Source organism: Stenella coeruleoalba, assembly GCF_951394435.1.
Source record: "Stenella coeruleoalba genome assembly, chromosome: 8".
Classification (NCBI taxonomy): Eukaryota; Metazoa; Chordata; class Mammalia; order Artiodactyla; family Delphinidae; genus Stenella; species Stenella coeruleoalba.
This window is the reverse complement of record NC_137154.1, coordinates 34,209,764-34,230,666: the sequence shown is the minus strand read 5'-3', so window position 1 is coordinate 34,230,666 and position 20,903 is coordinate 34,209,764. Positions and strand designations below refer to the sequence as shown.

At 39.2% G+C, this 20,903-nt stretch overlaps 1 long non-coding RNA gene across 2 annotated transcripts in view; it reads right to left on the bottom strand.

Moving 5' to 3' along the window:
- The window catches only part of LOC307191093, a 475,292-nt gene extending 467,426 nt beyond the window's left edge, over positions 1-7,866 (bottom strand). Inside the window, exon 1 of one of the 2 annotated variants that reach the window (XR_013829601.1) lies at positions 7,729-7,866. This is a non-coding gene — a long non-coding RNA (uncharacterized lncRNA). The remainder of the gene's footprint in view (positions 1-7,728) is intronic. The other variant, XR_013829602.1, reaches the window with a different exon arrangement.
- Positions 7,867-20,903: the final 13,037 nt, after the last annotated feature.

The following is a 20,903-nucleotide window of genomic DNA, read 5'->3' as shown; positions in this document are numbered from 1 at the left end:
TTCTTGGGTCCTGGCTAACTCAGACTGAAAGTATTCTTAAAGATTTTATCATTTTTAAAATTAAAACAATTTTTAAGTTCCTTCTAGCTAATACAATCCCCTTCTCAAAACCATAGCATATTCACAGATGTAGTTTGGGAGAGGAGTGAAGAACTAGGAGATGATGAAGAAAAACTAGTTACAGTAATGTTTCCCCTGTCCTAAGAGGCTTTATCTCACCTTTTAAAATTCAAACTAATATGTAACCAGAATTCTTGGCAACTTGTGCTAAACAGAGAAAATCCAAAATTCTACCTTTTTATTTCCCATATTGAGGGAAAGAGAGGTTCTTCACCTTTCTACCTCTAATTTTGTTTATAGAAAGTTGTGGCTGGGACAAAGTGTGAAAGCATATTTGTTTAATAGGTGTAATCCAACTTGATTAGCTATGAAGGAGAGAAACAAAGGACAGCCACTGTGCAAAATGTGATCATTTAATGCTGTTCTGCATAAAGATGAAAATTTTCATTCCCCTCTCAGTTCACTAATAACTACCATTAGACTTCAATATGCTTGATTTTAACTCAACATTATTCTATTCCTAAATAGTAGCAGCCATTAAAAAAAAAAACTTAATATGGAGGTGGATGGCACAGAGGGTATTCATTAGGCTTTCATTTAGAAATAATAATAATGTCAACAGTGACCTTATTCTCTTTTTCTCTGCTTGCTGATCTCTCTCTTCCTCTACAATAGTAAAACCAAAAGTGAATGAGCCAAACCAGCTCTTGCAGTAGGATGAATGCATACATCATCTTTTCTAAAGATAAGAGGCATCATTCTTAGAACTTAGAAAAGAGGAGAACATTTCTGGAAAACCAAATCTTTAATTTTATCCTGTATTTTCTAAGTGAAGAAAAAATGACAAAGGATTTAATTTTTTTGATAAATGCTAATAGGAAATAACTAAATCAACATTAGGAAAAAGTAAAAATTAAAAGGGAAGCCATCCCCAAAGTTGGCTCTATGTTTATCACCTTTCTCTTTACCAGCCTGTAGCAGAGGACCCCAAACCAGTATTTTATAGCACTCTGCCATGCCACCAGTGGACTGAGGGTCTGCCCAGATACTCATACCCGCAGCCTTCTTCATGGCCAGGTATGGCCTGGGGAAGCCAGAGCTGTTCATCTTTTATATAACCAGACCCATTAAGTTTCCCCAATGTGCCTACAAGTATTATCATTTTTTACATATGCCATTACAAGATAAAAGTAATTGCTTACAACAATCCTATATAAGCCTTCTCCATAGGATAGACCATACTAATCTAGCCATTTCTCTCTCTTTCTCTGTGTGTGTGTGTGCACACCTGTGTGCGTGCTTTTAGAATTAGCCAAACATTCCTAATATTCTTTGAAGGCAGAGAATCAATAGTATAAAATTTTGCAACACCATGGTGCATAATACAATGCTCCACTCATAGCGAGATCATGATAATATAACACTGGTTAATATCAGTCCATTTTGTGTCAATATGAATATGACAGGACACATCACCCACTTGCTCAACTGAGGCAGCACTGAGACAAATCCAAATGAGGGAATTACTTTCAGCATTTAAGCCACATTTCATGTGCTGCCCAAATTTCCAGAAAAGACTTTGCATTCAATGTTTCCAATTATATAACTGATGATTGGCATAGCAATATTGAAACAAGGGTTGGTGTGTAATATACAATTCAAATTGGTAGCCAGAAAGCTGCAAGCTAGTTGCTCGTCCTCAGAATTGCTTTAAAAGTTGTTCTATGCATAATTTTTTTTTTTTTAATCTCTTCCTTTAGTTTTAAGTCGCAAAGTCTGTGGGTTCCCCCTGCTGGTTCTTTTAACTGCTAGAATCAGAAGCTAAAAACACTTACGATATCTGTACACTGAAAACCAGCTCCAGAGAGAGGAAAGGCATCTGAATGGTGCCTGCTACTGGAAGATTCTAGTTCAAAAGTGCAGAGATGTGAAGATAGGACTAAGTCTATTAAAGCCAAGAACCAGTGAGACTCAGTCCATTTTCTTTGATATGTTCATTCACTTAATGTTTTCATGAAGTGGTTGCCAATATTTAAAACCTAGATTTAGTTTCCCTTGAAAGGTTGCCAACAGTGAGCCAATATTCCCCCAGACGAAGCGTACCCACTGTAGTTTGCCAGTTACCAGGATTCCCTGTGACCTAATCCACATTGACCTAATGTCAATTGCTCATTATCATCAGGCATGAGCGGTTAGTTTTTGGATATTCGGCCAATTTCACTCATCGTTTTGTGCTCCAATTCTACCAGGTATTTAAGTCTTGGAATTCTGCTTTGACACATAATTCAAAAGCCACTTTCTCTAAAAACTACCATTGATTGTTCCACATTCTCATACCTCAAACCCTTTCAAGCTATTTTTGTTATTTTGACATAAAAAGAGCTAATATGCCTGGGGAAAGTATGCTAAGTAAACTGTAATTCAGGACTTAGCTGCTTATAATGAGAAAGCTTCTATCATTTGGAGTTTTAAGCATGAGAATAGTACATATAGAGAGTTTTTTAATGAAGAAAAACTATCAAAAAGAATACAGTTTAGAGTCACTGTCTCATTTCTGAACTCATTTCTACAGCTACAGCAAGAGAGAGAGCAGTATCCAGAAAACCTTATCAGTCAAATAGCAGAAGAAAAAATGTACTGTGTGTGACTGAGAAAGGGATGAAAGGAATATTTGAGGTCTTTCAAGAAAAGACCATATAATCTTATCAAGACCTGCCCAAGACAGGCTGGAATTTAGGAAACTTAAACCTCCTTTTAAACTGCATTTGGACAAAAAAAGAAAAAAGCAAAGCTTTATTTGATCTGTTATTATATGCCCCCAAGAAACCTGAACCTGCTATCTGGGCTCACAGCTCTTTGATAACAGAGACTCCAGGCATTAACGGTTCACCAACGCAGTCATTAAGTTTACTTTGCTTATATATTTGGCATAAAATGAGTTTTGGGGCTCGGTTTGGTTTTTCACTTTTTTTTTTTTTTTTTTTTTTTAGCACTGGAACAGTTAAATAATGGTTTTCTGAGAACTTTCTGTTATAGGACCCTCCAATTCAAGCTCAATTTCTTTCCTTCATCCACCTCTCATTGCACATTGCAATTACTTCTTTTCCCACATCTCACTAGTTCCTTTATTGAGATAACAAAAAGGAGCAGCATAAAGATTATGGCCTGGGAGTGAGGATTTCTAGGTCCAAATCACATCTTTGCCAATGACCACTTTCTGGGCTGTTTTCTTACATTGGCAAAACACAGAGTTTGAAATATAGGAAAATACATTTTTTTCTTTAACTACTACATAATTAGACATCTATGCACACCTAGTTTAATATTTTTAATTGAAAACAGGTGAGTTAAAGGGTCCATAGTTGGTATATGAGAATTACCCATGACCCAAATACAAGTAAAGTGCGTAGGAAGGCCATATCACATCTATTTTCCTTTTAGCAGGAAGTCTTTCACAAGGATCCCTCTTGTTTTGTGATGAAGTATTAGTGAAATGAAACCTGAATAGCTCAAACTGCATAATGAATTACTATCAGCATCAAATAAAATGACTCACTGATCTAAGCCAGTTAGCCTGATTGCTGGGGAACTGGTCTCACAGAGAAATCGATGGTTAGGTCCCAATGGCTCAAGTGATCATGAGTGATAATCACATTTAAAACAAAAATTTTAGGGAATTCCCTGTGGGTCCAGTGGTTAGATCTAGGCACTTTCACTGTGGTGGCCCAGGTTCAATCCCAGGTGGGAGAACTAAGATCTCACAGGCCACGTGGTGTGGCAGATAGATAGATAGATAAATTTTAAAAGTCTCCAGGGCCAAGTTGGCCACTAGCTCATGGGGTGAATAGTGGGTGCCATGTATTAGATGATCATTAGTATCTCTTCACATTCAAATATTCCCCTCCTGGTCCTTTTTGCTAAAGCAGTATTTTTCAAAAGGCATTTCATGGGATTTCACTTGGTGTTCTAAAAAAAACCACAAAGGGTGGGGGTGGGAAGGTGGGGAGTGAAGGGGAAAAGATGGGAAGATCTATATTTATTTAGGACATGTTGAATTGAATAAAAACTGTCTTTTATTTATTTATTTTTATTTTATTTTTTGCAGTACGCGGGCCTCTCCCTTTGCGGATCACAGGCTCTGGACACGCAGGCCCAGAGGCCATGCCTCACGGGCCAAGCCGCTCCACAGCATGTGGGATCTTCCCGGACCGGGGCACAAACCCGTGTCCCCTGCATCGGCAGGCGGACTCTCAACCACTGCGCCACCAGGGAAGCCCAAAACTGTTTTTTAAAAGGAATTATTCTCAGTCTTTAATACACCGAAAAAAAAATGCTCTCTGAATTTGCATAACGTTATAGCTACATTTGTTCTCCGTGAGATTTGGTACCCTCCATCAAGGGTCATTTAGAAATATTTTAGGGCAAATTTTGATTATCATGATGGCTGAGAACCTCCTTGCACTTAAAGGCCAGGTAGCATGGATGCTGAATGCCCTGCAGTACTTGGGACAATACCACACAACAAAGAATTGTTTGACCCTAAGTGCTAGTAACCTCTCATTGACATTGGAAGAGAATGCAAATTCCCCAAAGGAATTTGACCACAGAGCCTTTAATTTAGAGAGTAACTTGTGAGACTAGTGTTCCCTGGGATCATTTTGGGAAAGTTAGCCTACGGTTTATACTTCAAGGCTTTTTTTTTTTATGGAAAGGCATTTTATTTTAAATATAGCAGTGTGTATATATCAATCCCAAACTCCCAATCTATCCCAATCTATAAAGGCATGGATTGTAGCACTAACCTGCAATCCCACCTGCACCCCCTCCCCACACTTACGAATTTCTCTTTTTTAAAACTGAGCTATTATTGACATATAACATTATATTAGTTTCTGGTGTACAACATAATAATTTGATGTTTGTAGATATTGCAAAACAATCACCAAAACAAGCCTGGTTAACATTCATCACCACATGTAGTTAACAATTATTTTTCTTGCAATGAGAACTTTTAAGATTTACCCTCTTAGCAACTTTCAAATATGCAATACTGAATTTCTCCTTCTAACTAGGACTAAGTGAAGACTATAATTATTTCAATTCCTTTAATCAAGATGAAGTGAAGGCAGTGGAAGGGAGATGGTTTTTTGTGAATTGAAATTCTGCTTTGAATCCATGGAGTCAAAAGACCAACTTTGTCTCTTTAGGATATTTATGGCTCACTCCTCTTTCCTCAAGTGTTAAGATGAGTTTATAATCAAAGCCTTTCCACACTGTAGGACAAATTGCTGAAGTGGAAGAAAACCATCATCTGTCTACTGGGATTGGTGTCAGGACTTTGACCAAAGATGAGAAGATAAAGAATTAGAAATGTGTTGAAAAAAAAAATCTGAGTCTTATATGTGTCTATACAATCAACTGTGGCATTTCCCCACTCCTGCACCAAGACATCTGTTTCTTTCCACTTTCAAAGAAACCTTCTCAAATTGTTACCCTTTTGGGACTTTTTCCCTACTTTAAGTGTTGCTTGCATCATGTGATTTCATTTCCAAATGAAATGAAAAAAGGAGAGTAGAAGGGGGATAAACTAGGGATATGAGGGCCATTTTCTTTACATTTCCTCCCCAAATGACAGCTTCTTTACCTAGTTCATCTTGGGCAAATCATTAATATTTTTGGAGTCTCAGTTCCCCTGTCTCTAAAACAGAGTGTCTAAAAATACCTACTTCAAAGGGTTGTTGTACAAATGAAATGAGATCAGGTAGCAAAAGCCCTTGGTCCTGGCATATAGTTAAGTGCTGAATACATAATACAACTGTTATTTTTATTATTAATAATAATGAAGTAGATCTTCTGACTCTTAGTCCACAGGTATTTGGCTATATAACATGCTCAAAAGGAGCCCTCCTGCTTCCACATATAGCTAAGAAGATGTCTTTTTCATACAGCTCAGACCATCCTGGTACAGGGAGATGGCAACTGCAGTCCACTAGCCTGGCTTCTTCTCCACCTCCCCAGGCTTACTTTTCTCATTCCCTTCTTCATCACTTAAAATTTCAATCAAGAAGGCACAGCAGCAGAGGCCACCAAATTAACAACTCCTCCAATATTCAGTTCTGTTAGATTTACTACTCCCTTTTCTATCTGAATTGATCCCCAGGGTAATTGCTAAATACCATCATATTTTTTAGTCTTTCTAAGCTGGCCCATTTGGCAGCTTGTGGGTAATATTTGCATAACTCACCCTGTACGGGAGAATAAAGAGATCCACAATCATCAGAATTGACTGCAGCTGTACCCAGCAACCAGCCCACCCTCCACATTTTTACAGAGGGGAAATCTGAGGCCTAGTGGGGGCAGTCACTTGTCTAGGCCTCACAGTGGGTAAACTGCAGAACTGGAACTGCAATTGGATTCTCTTGGTTCCTTCAGAACACAGAGAATACTATTTTAGCTCAGTGCTTCTTGCAATCATAAGCCAAAAAAGCAGGAAAATTCAGTTGTAAGAATATTAATAAACTAGCAATGTATTTAGATTAGATTCAGAATCCTTAAGATTACTGGACTAAATAATACCAACGCAACAAAATGCAACAGACCCACCAATACAGGTCATGAGAAAAAGAAGAAAAAAACATCCAGAAGGGGAACTTGCCCGAGAGGTCCTGCGGTTGACCTCCCCCCGGGGTGGGATGGGATGGCAAGATTCTCTTAACCCAGTTCTCACAGGCACCTTGCCATTAAGCTCTGCCTCTTCCATCACCTCCTTGAACACTCTGGCTTAAGAAAGGCAAAAGCTATCCCTTGCTAGACTTGACACAATGAAGAGAAAGGGAGGAATCTTTACCGCCTTTCCCTACTTAGCTAGGGGAAGCAAAAGGGCAGTGACTATCCCCTCCCTAGACTCTTCACACAGCCCTTCTCCTCAGAGCTTCTGTAGCCTCTCCAGGGCAGTGCCAGGAGTCAGGGATTGGATCCTAACAGCCCCCGGACCCACACAGCTCCCCCTCTTTTCCTTAGCCATGACCTGAGGGAAGTCTTTCTCTGCCGTCCATTACTCCTACTCTCTCAGTCTCTTTCATCAAACCGTAGGCTTCCTTTTCACTTTTCTCAATTGACTTTAGTGGCTCATTAAAATCAGGCTCTAAATCATTCCCCTTTGAGGGAAAAGAAGACTTAATCTTCAAGCCATCCAGGGGGTGAGGAGAAACACATTCAATTCTTGCAGGTTAGCAAAGAAAGGCAAGAAAAGACACCCGTTTAAGTTTCCACCTTGACATCATCTTAATATTTATCCTCTATCCTAATTGTAAATGTGAGGAAGGTAGAGGGAGACACAAAATTCTAATCTAAATTCCTCACTGCCCCTCAACTAATTAGCCTCTGCTCTCCGTTTCTGATCTCTTCAACCTGGGTTTCTGCCCGGTAAAACCTCTCACCTCGTTTAACCTTTAGTCTCTTCCTTCTTCTGTTTCTTCTTAGACTTAACAATTCCGACTCTTGAGAGCTGACAGTAGGGGGAAAATGGGGAAGTGCGGATGGTTCATGAGCATAGACAACATAGTTGTTCGTAGACAAGACAATAACCAGAGCATCTGTCACCGGCAAAGCCCGTTAACAATTCCTGGGCAATAAATATAAAATCTGGGTAATAAAATAAAGTCTAACCTTTTTTCCTTTGTGCTTCGTCCAGTTTCACTTGCTCGTAGAGGGCCACGTGCAGAGGCCTTGCACCAGGCACTTCAGACCAGAGTTCCTAGTGAGAACTGGCTGCGCGCGACACCCACACCTCACTTCAAGATGGCGGCAAGCCGTTTGCGGAGACGCTGCCCAGACACGGGCATCTAAGCGACCTGCGTAGCGCACCTGCGCGAGCCCCGCGAGAACTGAGCCCCGCGAGAACTCCGCCCCTCCCCGCAGACAGGAACCCTATAGAGCAGCCCTGCTCATGGCCTTTCGGGGAAAGTGTGTGCTAAAAACTCGCACCTTTCCATTCTCTGATCAGAGCGTAAAGCTTTCCTTTGCTTCTGAACCGAGCTCGGTCTCGTTGCATTGGCTTAAGCAACACCAGGCAGGAAGACCCTTGTTGGAGCCCGACTCGAAAGGGTCGGTAAAACATCCTGTTCTGTAAAATGGGGATAATAATAGGGTCTAATGTATATTGTCATCATGAAGATTAAAGGGCGATACTTCATGTGAAGTATTTAGCCTGACCCTGGCGCATAAAATTGTCCAAAAAACGTTTACTAGTATTATATTTTTGCAACAAAATTTTCCTCAGAGAGTAACGCCCTCCCTTCCAGTGAAGAATCTAACCTCCACAGTACACTCCCCTCCTGGTGACACTATGCACTTGGCATCATTAGAAGAAAAATATCAGTTAATTCTTTTGCTTTTGTTCTATCAGCTATGAGCTTTAAATGAGATTAAAGTAGAGAATCTTTTCTGTTCACTTAATAAGGGCCTATTGTTAACCAAGCATTTTCAAGACCCAGGGGGGGGAAAAAGGGAAAAGGTAAGCAAAATTCTTGACACCAAAAATTTATAACATCACTAGAAAATGAATAATGCTTATGCTTTTGGGGGGCTGAACTGAAGTTTACTTTTCCCTTTTCTTACATGTCATATTTGTACTCAGCAAAACTCTAGGAAGAGTATTATTTATAAGCCTTGATTCTCTGCTGTCTCTTGCCAAGAGTGTGGCTTACTGGCCTTTGACTGATTCACTAAGTAATCACCAAATACCGATTTATACGGTTCCTGTTTCTCAAATGATCTAATCTGGATGGAATTACCCTGAACTATAAGATTCCTGATCCATCAGACATTTCCAAAAAATGTTTTTACTAAAAGCTGGAATCAGACACCTGCCCCAAAATATATTAATATACTAAGAAAGGAACTCAAGCAAAACCTTGAATTTCATAAGGCATATGCATATCCTTCAGGAGATTTATACATATAAGTAATATATAAAATACTATGTAAAGCACTATGTGAAACTTAACTATTTTATTAAATGGTCATTGCCAATGTAAATAAGAATAATAATGATGAACCATATCTCCAAACAGCTATTGTCATGAAGCTCCAAAAGGAAAAAATAATGTATTCAAGAAAAAAATAATAAATTCAAGAAATAAAATCCTTACCATTCAGTTACATAGTATGAGGAAGAAATATCAGTTATTCAGAGAACCCAACTGGAGTCTATACAGAGCATTCAAAAGAGCTCTGATTTTGAAAGCAAGTATAGAAAAGAGGGGTGCTAAAGAAAAATCACACTGGACAAGATGAGCAGACAGAAATTTATTTTATTCCAATACCATTACCATAGGGGAGAGACTAGAGACCAAATCTCGCTGCCCAGCTCCTTTGGGCAAAAGGGCTGGAGAGTTTCAAGAGCTGGGGTGGAAAGAGCAGGCCATCTGTGTTTGCTAACAGGCCAAACCCAAAGGGAAAAGTAAAATTTCTTATACCTTCACGGCAGGAGGTTGTTTTACAATTTGGAGCAAGGGGCCAGCTGAAGTTAGTCTCCTACTAGCCTCCCACAGAGACTGGGAGAGAGGGACCCTGTCTTCCTTGATAATTACATTTCAGAGATGATTCTCAAGTCCTTGACAAAGACAGCATTCTTGGGTTGTAAAATTAGCAATTGGCTTTTTAAAAGATTTACATCTCAAAAGAGTAGGGAAAGGATTTGGGATTACAGCAGATTTTCTAAAGTAAATTCTCCAAGAAAAGGGAGGTCTGGGGGCCTGGGCTCTGGAAGAAACCAAGGTTTAGTCAAGCTGTGGACAGGCTCTCAGTCAGGAGCACTTCTTTTGCACCTTTGCAACCTCATGTCAGGAAACTGAGAATAGTGTCAAAAAGGCTAAATCCTAGACAGAAACAATACACATCCATTACAGAAAGGCAGCTAACATACTGGAAAACCTTTTTACAAGTTGCAACAGGAACAGGGGCAAGTTTTGCACTTAGATTTAAAACACGAACGCACATTTTCAAGAGTATAGAAATTTTACCTAGCATCACTTCAGGTAAATAAACTTGGCTTCCTAAAATAACTAAGCCCTCACTAAGTAAACAGAGGTATAAAACGGAACCTACTCTGAACTGCTATTGAATTAATGTGGAGACACCTGAAGTGGCATCAGACCTTAGGATTGCTCAAGTTCCTCAAATGGAATTGAAGCAGGAGGGAAGGGGCAGGGCACAACCTTTAAAAGAATGACACAGCCGTTGAGGATACAACATAATTTGTTAGAACCTATTAGGCCCAAGATGGTGGAAGATTTGACTTCCAGTAGACATTGAGCCTCAGTATATGCTCATTGTAATACATTAGCATGCTAAATGACACATCCACAGGTACCAGGACAGTTCCGAGGTCGACCATAAAAGGCCAAAAAGTGGGCAGTGGCCCAATTCCTGGAAATTCCCACCTCTTCCCCCTGAAATAGTTGGAATAATCCTCCTACTCATTAGCCTATGAAATTACCCAGCCCATAAAAAGTAGCCACCCCATATTTCAGGACCTCTCACCTTCTGAGATGGCCTACACTGTGTGTGTGGTGTGTGTTTCTCCCATGGCCGCTCTTGCCTTTTGAAACTGACTGCATTCTGTCTATGGAATGTGTATCTCTCTAAATAAATCCATTTGTTACTTATCACTTTGCCTCTTCCTGAATTCCTTCTGCGCCGACATAAAGAACCTCATTAAGTCCTGAGACCAGGTGTGAGATCTCAATTAAAAGACAGTGGGTTTGAGTCCCAATCTGGGTTTTGACTGGGTTCGAGTCCCATCTGAGTTGTGCGGTTTCAGAATGAGCAAAAACACAGAAAGTAAAGACTGTGTTTGGGGGTCTCAAAAAAAAACCCTTTTGAATAATTGGTGCTTACATCTAACGACTCAATTTCTCCCATCTTCTGACTTTTAACATTCATTCAGTAAATGATTACCAAGGGCCTAGTATGTCCAGACACTCTTCTTGGGTATCTTCCTTTTATTTCCTCATGGTGCTTACATTTATTGGGGGATACAGACAATAAAACAAGTATATAAATATATATCAGATGATTATAAGTGCTGAAAAAGAACATTATATTGTTTAAGGAAGAAGAGAAGGGCAGAGGTAGAAGTAATAGGGAGGGGGTAGAACCCCACGAGGCCCCTTCTCCACAGAATCGCTCCCAAGTTGGACTTTCCATGCTGCCTCATCACAATGAACTTGTCCCATATTCCATTTGTTGTCTCTGACAAATTTTTGCCACGATAATAGAAGGTGCACTAAGCATAACAGATCATTGATAACATAATATAAATGATCCATAGTCTGCCGTTTAGCACATTTCAAAACAGGAACAGAGACTTTCACTCCTACAGTTCTGATTCCTATCAATTTATAACATACACTTTTAAATTTGAGTTAAATGCTGCCTGTTTTCTTTGGAAGTCAGCTCTTCTAAAAACTGAATTTCCTTGCATGAAAGTAAAAGCTCTACTTAGCACTTAAATCTATCTGGGTGTTTTTCTTTGAATAACAAAAAGCAATAATACTTACATTGCTTTTGTATATTAGTATATTTTACTTATATGAATAGATAGTACTTCACATTTTAAAACTACTTTTCTAACCATTTATTTAATCCTCACAAAAATCCTATAAAGAATTATTATCCCAATTTTACAAAGGAGATTAGTGAAGGTCACTGGTGGTAGTGCCTGAAGTCCTACACCTGGCAAATGTCAGCACTACCAAGAGAAAAACAGAAACAATCATTTATGGCTTTGCTTGGAAAGGCCTCAATCTCAACAGTGCTTTCTTTCCCAATTTAGAAATGAGGAGCTTAGACAAGGCGTGGTTTAGCTCCCTTTTAGCTCTAAGTTTGTGGTTTTGCTTTGGTGGTTTTTGTAATTACAACTTCAATTCCGGGTCTATATGGTACTTCATGTCTGTTTGCACTATTAAAAGGCTTTCTGAAGGCACAGTTGTCTATCAAAGGAAAAACTCAACTCTTGAGTTCCCCTAGTGTTAAGAGGCTGGATGAGAATATATCTAAGATATTTCCCAGTTCTATTATTCTGCAAAGTGTTTTGTAGAACTGTAGTTTTGTAAAATTTTAAATTGTACAAAGTGTTTTTTATTTTTCTCTTCTCTTTCTACTGTAAATATGCTTACCAATATTTGTGCATTTTTTCTGTAAATTCACAAGAAAATCTCTTTGCATTCCCTAAGCGAACATGCACAAATAACTTCAGAGTCGCGGAAGCAGCCAATCCGAGCCCACCAACCACCAACGAGCTGGAGATCTGCCTTTACTGGACTGAATAATTTAATATAGGTGATTCAAGAATATTAAAGTGTTCCTTTCCCAACCTCAATTGACATCTTATTCATCTCACTGAAAATTTATTTTCTAACCAAGGACTCAGATGAAACCACCAGAGCAGTTATGCTCTGTGAAAAAGGTTATATCTATACTGCATGTATTCTGAACAACTTGGCAAAATTTCCAGGCCCTTCTGCACCAAAAATGCGATTGGTGGTGGCATTATAAAACCACAGTGATCGCTCAAGATCCATACCCTTCCCTTATTTAAATGATGTGGCTACTCACTTCCAAATATAAAAATATAATTTATAGTATACAGCTAAAGGAACAAGCCAAAAAAGGAGAGAACCTCTGCAACTCAGCTGAATTTACATCCTCTTGATTAGCACCTGTGTGTATGAGGTCCGAAACAGAAGAGGAGAATGCCAAGTTTCACACACTCCCTCCATGGCATGGGGTAAATCATGTCTGCTCTCTGAGGCCTCAGTTTCTCATCTGTAAAATGAGGGGATGGGCTAGCTTAGTGGTTCCTGAACCCAGCAGGGTGTTGGAATGGGGAGGAGGGAGACTGACACCCACGCACATGCACACACATGCACATTCCCACACCTTACCACAGATCACTGGAACAGCCACAGGTGAAGCGGGTAAGCAGAAAGCTGTATTTTTAACCAGCTGTGAAAGAAGCATTGATGATCTATAAAGGCTTCCTGCCTCCTGCAGTCCTAGCCCAATCCCAGCTGCCCATTGCCCTCTAGTGTCTGCCCGGTTGCCAATAAACAGCGTTTCCTTAACTTGTCTACAACCCTCCCACCTCAGACTCCCACCCCCTACATATGCAAGTAAGCATGCTGGTCTACCTTTCACTTTAGAGACGTCTTTTCCTTCCATAATTGCTCCATAATTATCTCCTTCCCCCTAATCCTAGGAACACTCCCATTCTGCTACTTAGGTAAGAATTTCTTGGCTGTAATGAATAGAGTATTTGATTCAACTAGCATAATGGTTAAAAGCCAGGTTTTGGAATCAGACAAACTACACTGCCACTTACTGTCTAACATTAAGTAAATCACTTGACCTCCCTAAGCCTACTTTTTTCATCTGTAAAATAAGGATAGTATTACCTTTTCACCAGGTTTTTGTGAGTACATAGTTTCTGCCCAATGCATATAGCCATTGTTTTTGTTGTTATGACTTTAAAGAGAGAAAATCCTTTCAGAAGAACATAATTTGGAGGGGGAAAAACCATTTTAAATTGGATGAACTCATGAGGTAATATATAAATTTGACATATATATATATTTATGGTGTAATATATATTTTTTACATGTAAAAAATATATGGTGCAATATATATATTTTACACTGGATTGGGAATTGGAAGATCTGGGACCTGGTCCCATCTCCTCACTGTGTAAACTTAGGTAAGTCCCTTAGCCTCCCAGATAGTAAAATAAACTATCATATAGCTTTATGCTTTTTCCAGTTATCAATCTATTTCTTTTCAGGGCCAAATTCATGATTCATTTCCTGCTATGAAAATGGAGCTGGACCCTTTAACAGTTTTTCTTTGTCAGCAGGCACAGTGTTAAGCTTTGTCAGTAGAGGGCGCTGGAGAGACACTGCAGAAGGAAGGGGTTTTCCCTCCTGCTTATGCAGTGCTTTCTCGGCAGGGTTCTGCTGCACCCAGCTCTTGTAGTGAGTGTGGCTTCCCCAAAGCCTGGCTGCTGCAGTGCACAGTGGGCAACAGCTTCCCCAAGAATCCCCGCACCCAGGAAGTTATGCAATTCAAATTAGTCGACTTTTTTTTTTTTTCCGGTACGCTGGCCTCTCACTGTTGTGGCCTCTCGCGTTGCGGAGCACAGGCTCCGGACGCGCAGGCTCAGCGGCCATAGCTCACGGGCCCAGCCGCTCCGCGGCATGTGGGATCTTCCCGGACCGGGGCACGAACCCGTGTCCCCTGCATCGGCAGGCGGACTCTCAACCACTGCGCCACCAGGGAAGCCCAAGTCGACTTTTCGTAGATAACTTTCCCCACCTGCTAGAAGGTGGATTTCCTACAAGTTCAGAGGGCCCATCCCAGCAAATTCCACTAGTGAGACACCACAACAATCTCTCTACCACCCAGTGAACCAGAGAAGAGCCTCCTCTAACAAGATCTGGATCTCAGCCCTGGGGCTGAGAGGTGGATCTCCCATTGGGTGCTCTATTTCAGCCCCAGAGGTGCTAACTCCTCATTATATCTGCTATTCCTGTATTCTTTAGAACTTTCTTTACTTCTTCCTCACAAAGCCTCATTACTCCAATCCTGTTAGTTGATAATTCTTTAAATTAAACTTTCCTTACTCAATATGGTGTAGTGTTTGTCTTCTGACTGAGCATTGACTGATACACAACTCTAAGATTTTGAGACCTAGAAATGCTGATTTCAGAGATGATTTTTTAGGAAAGGGGTCTTCTGATTTCACTGCTAAGCCTCCCGGTGGGGCACTGTTTCTGAAGTGAGAGGTGAGTAGAAGGGAAAAAGGTTTTTGGAAAAGAACTATATTTGAAGGACAGGTAAACCTTAATTTAGGATGCAAAAGAGATATGCCTTTTAGATTCCAAAATCATGTAGATAATCAAGAGGAGGTATTCAAAAGCTTTGATGTGGTTCTGTTTGGCCAGGACTTAGCCAGATTTTGAGGTTAAGGGCACAACTTTTCAGACCGCCAAGCTGCCCAAGATTTCTGACACCAACTACAAGTTTGATGGTTCCACCATTGTTTTTGATAAATCACTAGAAAGTCTCACAGAACTCACTATGATACTTAAGGTTCACATTTATTACAGAGAAAAGAGGCAAATTAGAAAAAGCCAAAGGAAGGAATGCATAGGGCAAGGTCTAGGAGGAGTCCAGTCATGGAGTTCCAGTCATCCTCTCCCTGTGGAGTCATAGACAGATAGTACTACCTCCTCCTGGTCATGAACTATGGCAATATGCACAACTGTTTCCAACCAAGGCACCTTACCTGAGCTTTGATGTCCAGAGCTTTCACTGGGGTTCATTAATTGGTTGAATGATTGGTTGAATCATTGCACATGTGGTTGAACTCAATCTCCAGTGCCCACTCCTTACCTGGAGATTGGGCTAACACCACATGGCCATAGGCACCCACCATGAGCACCTTTGTAGCAGGTAGCAGAAATTATCAGGTGAGGTCCAAGGGGTCCACCTTGAATAACAAAGGTATTCCTATCGCTCAGGAAAATCCAAGGGCTTTAGGTTACTTCCCAGGAATCTGGAACAAAGGCAGACCTCTCTTCCGGAAGGTCAAATTTCTTACCACACATGCACCTAACATATTGGAGAGCTGAAGTAACATGAGCTATACTAGTTATTACACTAAAGTTTGATTTTATTGGAAACAAAAGTATTTGCTTACATAAGTCAGTCTCATTGAAAGGATAATAGATAGCATGCAGAAAGAAGAGGCAGTAACAAAACATTATAGGATTTGCTATCTCACCATTTTTTACCTGCTCTTTCAGGTTTGGGACCCAAGGTTTCACACAATGGCATGAAACGTTGATTTAGAAGTGAAATTAGTCACATTAAATCCCCATTTCCTTCCTTTTATATAACAACATTTTCATCTATATACACTAGTGTGCTTCATCTCACTGTAGATTTGCTTCCATAAGCATTCTGAAAGCACAGAGAAATCATTCTATGCCTGCTTCATCTCTCCTCAACCTCAGGAAGAGTTAGTATGTCAAAATGTCACTGCCCCATTAGATTCCGTGGTCATGTGATCTCTTCTGTCCTCTTGCCTCTTGTTTTAAGTGGTTTTATCTGCTAAATCACTGTTTTACATTTCTACGTATTCAATTACATCAGGAGTAGCTCCAGGGGATTTCAAAATGTTATTATAAATAGTGAATGGGCAGAACACCATGCAGACTGTTTGAAATAGACATAACATTTTATTTCCATCGTTGCCTTCTTATTACATTTGTTCCAGCTAAACTGTATGTGGTAAAAGGCAAAACAAAATAAAGGTGAGTTAGTCAAGGAAAACAGATTGGATACCCATAAATTCACGGTAACCAACCTTGACACATGCTCAACAATGCCAGAACATACTCTACATTTGTCTGGTCAACTCATTGTTCTTCCTTTACTCTGACTTTATACTCTAACCTCAAATCTTAACTCACCCTTCTCCTCAAAATTTAGCAGCTGATGTCACCATTTAACAGAAAGTACAAGAATTAGGTATATATATACACACACACACAAATGCTCCCTTCACTTGCCATGAAATATTCTAATTTGCCATATATATGGAACTAAGCTAACAGTGTTTCTTTTTGGTTGAAATAGGAGTACAGCACCTTTGCCTATATCAGGTTAGTACCTCTCTCTATGCTTTCAATCTCATCTTCACTCTTCTCTGGAAAAAGGCATTATTGATTATTCCCTTGATTCCTTTTCTTTCTTATATATTGCAACATCTCTCTAGATTGTTCTATTGGTGTTTAAACATCCTCAAGTCTCTCCAATTTAAAAATAGAAATCCTGGAAATTCCCTGGTGGTCCAGTGGTTAGGACTGTGTGCTTTCACTGCGGAGAGAAAAGGTTTGATCCCTGGTCCAGGAACTAAGCTCCCACAAGACCCTCGGCACAGCCAAAAAATAAAAATAGAAATCTTTCTCTCCCTGCTACGTCCTATACCAGTTAGCAGCCTATCCCTCTTCTCACCTTTAAAGCCAAAATTCTATAAAGAAGTGTTTCAACTTAGCTCCTACTCAGTCCTCTAAATACAGCAGTCTGGAGTTTTGCCTCTATCATTCTGCTAAAACAGGTCTCATGAAGTGCACTCAAGGCCTCCTGTTGCTAAATCCAATGGGCACTCAAGGCCTCCTGTTGCTAAATCCAGTACTTCTCAGTATTGTTTGATTCTTCTGCGCACTCCTTGAAATACTTTCTTCCTCAGGATCCCAGGACACGATATTCTCTTGATTTGGTCATAGCTACAGCTGTTAACTTTGAACTCTTTTTCATCCTTTACTTAGATATATAATGTTGAAGCTCCCAAAAGTTCTATCAGAGACCCTATTATATTGTCATTTTGCATGTTTTCTCTTGGAACCATCATCTATGCTCATGTGTCCATTCCTCCCTAAACGTAGATGACTCCCAAATCTTATCTCCAGCCTAGATTGGTTCTTTGTATTTCAAGCATGAATTTCCAATAGTCAACTTGGCAAATTGTCTCAAAATCTCTTCAAACACAGTACACCGAAACCACAATCATGACTCCCCTTCCTTCTCCAAAAGTCTTATCCTTCTTGTGATGGTACATGTCTCATCCATTCAATTGAATATGACAGAAATCTGGGGTTATCCTTGATACTTTCCTCTCCCATCCATCACCATGTTGAGTCAATTTTTTGCCTTATATCTATTTTTTTCTACCTCTATGCACACATTCCAGTCCAAGGCATAATAATATCTTTATCATGTTATAGCTAGAGTGTTCAAATGATGTCACTTCTGCTTAAAACACTTTAATAGCCATCTATTTTTCTCTTAGGATGCAGATCAAAATCCTTGAGTAGTTTACAAGGCTCTGTTTGTCCTGGCACCTACTCATCCCATTTGTCCCCTGCCCCTTGCTTTCTTTGTTTTAGCCACAATGGCCATCTTCAATTAATTGAAGTACCACACTCCTTCTTGCCCTGTGTTCTGCATGAAATACTCCTACTTCTTTGCTTTACCCAGGTCACTCCTAACATGTCTTTAGCTCTCACTTTATTCATCTCCCCTAAATAGCCTTCCTGATATTACTGTCTAGATAGAATCGCCCTATCATATGCTCTCATGGTAACACTGACCTCTCCTTCATTAATGTGTCACCTTCATAATGTTATATCATTTATATTATCATTTCTTTAATCTTTTTCTCCCCTATAGGACTATACACTTACAAGAACAGAGAACAATCAACTTATTCTACCCCCAGAATGTACCGTAATGTCTGGTTATCATTTAAGTATTTGTTAAGCACATAAATAAATGGACTTGAGGACATGGGGAGGGGGAAGGGTCAGCTGGGACGAAGTGAGAGAGTGGCATGGACATATATACACTACCAAATGTAAAATAGATAGCTAGTGGGAAGCAGCCACATAGTACAGGGAGATCAGCTCGGTGCTTTGTGACCAACTAGAGGGGTGGGATAGGGAGGGTGGGAGGGAGACGCAAGAGGGAGGAGATATGGGGATATAAATTTATGTATAGCTGATTCACTTTGTTATACAGAGAAACTAACACACCATTGTAAAGCAATTATACTCCAATAAAGATGTTTTTTTAAAAAGAAATATTACTGAAATACAAAAGAAACATTGTTTCTGAAATACAAAATCGGTCATAGAGAGCAGACTTACTGCATTTTAGGGTAACATTTACACAGGTATTGAGAGGAGGCATTTTGTGAATTTCCCTTCTGCTGCCCTTATTGATCAAAATGTGTCCCTCAAGCACTTAGGAAGCCTCAGAAGTGATCTAGAGATCAACTGGGAGGTAAACTAGCGGGAAGGTTAAATGCGGGGGAACCAAACACCTTCCATGCTCTCTGTTCCACTTGAACTGGGTTAACTTTGATTTTCTCTGCGTTTTACATTAGACTTCCATGGAATATTTTGTTTTATAAGTGCCTACTCTTCCTCTTCCTCCTCAAAAATTTTGAAAATTACTGAACTAGGTAAATTTCAGTGTACAGAGAAGAAAACTGAAGCCCACGTTAAATAAATGAAATAACCCAAAGCTGCAGAGGTGGTGAGTGTAGAATCTCTATATTAGATGGAAAAATGAAAAATCATGAAGAGGAAGTGAATCCCCTGGAAAGAATATGGTAGTCCTTTGACAACAAAGAGACATTGCTCTTTTTCCTCTCCTCCTTTCTTCCCCCTGGTAGTTCCCTTTCCCTCCTGCTGCTTTTATTCTTACAATACTTGCTACATTATCAAGTCAGTGGACTTCACAGACTGAATGTGAATATTTTGTTTTCTGACTTTGTAAAGGAGGGTCACTCTGGTAACTAAGTTTCCCAGGCAATTTCATTCTGTCATTTGCCAGATGGAAATCCCAGATAATTTTCAATGCCAGAACTCTCCCCAAATAACTAGTTGTCTGTCACTCATTTTTGTTTCTGAAGTAAATGTGAAAATATTCAAGCATTAGCTCAATCTGTATTGATACAATTCATGCATACCAAGGAATCCTGATAAGCAGGAAACAAATTAGAGGTAAAGTATATTGTCATCCCTTCTTTGCAAACACCAGAGGGCACTAAATGCTGAAGAAGAGGTCAGAAATTTTACAAAGGGTACATAAGTAGATTTTCTCACTAAAGGGAGCAAGAAAAGTTACATTAAAATAATATACTATATGCACTCTTAAAAAAAGTATCTCTCTATAGAACACACACGCTGCTTTAAGATAACGGAAAAGGTAATTATGTTAATCTAGAGAAACATATTACTATCGGAAGAATTATAATAAAAATCAACCAGAAAAAATGATCTCTTCCTCAGGAATCTTAAAATAATGAAAAATCTATATCATATATTTCATTGCTATCCTCTCTCTCTGTGTCTCTCTCCTTTCCTTCCTTCTTCCCTCCCTCTATACTTATGCCTCTATTTCTATTTTTTTCTCCAGCTATAGGTCCAGCTTTATACCTTTAGCTATAGTATATTGGTACGTATCTCTCTGTCTTTCTAACTCTCCCTCTTTCTCTCTCTCTCTCTCTCTCTCTCTCTCTCTCTATATATATATATATATACACACACACACATACATATATATATGTCACATAAATCAATGAAAAACTCTAATATCTCAACAAAAATGTGAGCAAAGCATGAAAACAATTCACAGAAGTAGCATGGCAAAAAAATTATAAGAAAAAAGTTTATCTATAATAGTAAAAAAGCAATATAATCTAAACAAAAACAAAATTAAAGCGTTAAATGCTAGTAAATATTATATGCAGCAAAATAGATACTCTCATACACCATTGGCAGGGGTATTAAACTGGTCAAACAAACAAAGACCAAAAACAAATTCCAGAAAACAATGTGAAGATGCATGTGTTTAGATAGATAGATTTTTCAACCTGAAAATTTACTTCTTTAAATCTACCTTAAGAAAATGAGAGATATGTAAAATATGAATGTACAGACATTTGCCAGAGCAATATAATAGTAACAAAGTAGAAATAAACTTAATACCTTACAGTAAAGAAAATGCTATAATAAACTTCTGTTTTAGTCATAGACAGAATATGTTGTCATTAAAATTTAGGTATTCAAAAACTATTAAATGATATTTGATAACATTATGATATAATGTTAAATTTTTTTAATGGGAAATAAAATTATATACACAGTATGTTCCCAATACATTTTTTAATGTTCTTTTATTAATGGTGGTTAGATTTATGCAGTAGGGTTACA